Raw genomic sequence first — 1,931 nt, 5'->3', positions numbered from 1 at the left:
CCCCTAAATGAAACCCTGCTCTGAATGGAACCCCCACCCCCAGCCTCGTCTCTCTTCTCTCTCGACACTCCACGGCCTCACTCACGGCCTCACCCTCACCGCGTCACTCTCTCGTCTCTCCCCTCATCTCGGTCTGGCACTTACCGTTTCGGACTCGGCCACTCGTCTCGCTCTGTGTCCACACAGTCTCAAGCGCAGTCGCCGCCTTCCTGCGCTCGCTTCGCCGGCGGCAGAACCCAACGGAACCAGCTTCCTCACCCGTCACCGTCTCGCACCCAACTAGCGCGCCTTCCCCGCGATTGTCGTCGCCGCGGCAGAAGCAGCAGGTCCCGGGGCCGGTCGTCGTCACTCTCGGTCTCGTCACCATCTCGCACTCAGACGCACGCCTTCCCTGCGTTCCTTGTCGCCGGCAGCAGAGGCATCAGGTCCTGGTGGGCTGGTCTTCGTTTGTCTTCTTGCTTCGAGCCTCGCCGTCATCTTCCTTCGCGCAACCGATTTGGTGAGTTCCAACAAATTCCCCCTTTCTTTCAGTTTCAATTTTGTTGCCGTAATTCATCACTGCAACTCTGATTTTGTTGCTGAAAGTTGAATTTGTTGCTGAAAATTGAGTGTGTTGTTGAAATTTGTTACTGAATATCATGTCACTTAACATAAATTTGTTCATTGCTGAATGAATTTGTTACTGATTGAATGTTGAGTTTGTTGATGTCTTGCTGAATAATCACTTCGTTAAATTTTTTGTTGCTAAAAATCATTTAAATTTGTTACTGATCTTCATCACTGAAGATTGAAGCTATTGTTGTCTTGCTGAAATAATCACTTAGCTATATTTTTTGTTGCTGTAAATCTGTAAATTATCTTTTGAGCTAAATCTTTTGCTGCCGAAAATTATTGTAGTTGAAAATGAAGTTCATGTTTTTTGCAACTCAGGATAAAATTGTTTAGTTAAATTGTTCTGTTTGTATTATTATGAATTATTCTTGGTATTGATTTGTGAAACATACACAAACGTAGATATAGATGCAAATCAAAATGAAGGAAATGTTGGTCAAGCTTTAAATTTGTCCTATGAAGATATAGATGCCGACTTTCAGATCATTCCTCGGATTTGATTTACTGATTGTGTTATCTTTTGTTCTCTCTTGTTCATTTAAATTGAAAAAGTATTTTGTACCAAGTGACTAGTTTATTATCTCTTTTTGCATTATTAGTTATGTCTAAGAATTGATACTTGATTGGTATTAATATGTTTGTGAAGAAATGTATTTTAAGTTTTAACTTTTGATGGTAATTTTATTTTTATGTAATTATGACCGGGTCAACAGGGTGAATTAGTGACCCACTGGTTGACCCAGTGATCCGGTCGTATGACCGGATCAATTACGGGTTCGTTTTTGATAACTATGATACAAACTTGTTTGTAAGGCAGAGGTTGTTTTTAGAGTTGATATGGGACTAAGACTTAAAGATTGTGTTTGTGGTTAGAGACTGCAACGGCTAATGGGACACAATTTTAATTTCTTTGGTAACTCTAGATAGCGGAAATCTGAAATTGATAGGATTTTTGATATTGAAACTTTAATAATATTTATTTTTAAAAATTCGCTTATTTAATTTTTCAAATTCTAAATCTGCCTCTCAATCTTTATATTTATCTTAAACGGAATATAATAATTAGACATAATTTAATCTAGTATATTTTACATGAAATACAATAGTTTCTATCTCTCAGTTTTTGTCTCCATTCGAAACACAACATAATTGACTAATTGTTACTCTTGGTGATAGAAAATTATGAATTTGAACGTAAAATTAGCATTGACGCAATGATTTATGTACATTTTGTTTTTTTTTTTATTTATGAAATCTGATATTTAAAATAAATGTAAAATTTTAATTATGAAATAAAGATAAATTATTATATAAAAGTG

General features: G+C 37.2%; 1 protein-coding gene across 1 annotated transcript in view; it reads left to right on the top strand.

The window, feature by feature from the left end:
* LOC107645723 (exosome complex component RRP41 homolog) overlaps positions 7 to 1,931 on the top strand; it is a 6,486-nt gene continuing 4,561 nt past the window's right edge. Inside the window, exon 1 of the mRNA XM_016349808.2 lies at positions 7 to 499. The gene's annotated coding sequence lies outside the window, so the exon portion shown is untranslated. The remainder of the gene's footprint in view (positions 500 to 1,931) is intronic.

This window comes from Arachis ipaensis, chromosome B06, assembly GCF_000816755.2.
Source record: "Arachis ipaensis cultivar K30076 chromosome B06, Araip1.1, whole genome shotgun sequence".
Lineage (NCBI taxonomy): Eukaryota > Viridiplantae > Streptophyta > Magnoliopsida > Fabales > Fabaceae > Arachis > Arachis ipaensis.
This window is presented reverse-complemented; position numbering and strand designations above follow the sequence as displayed.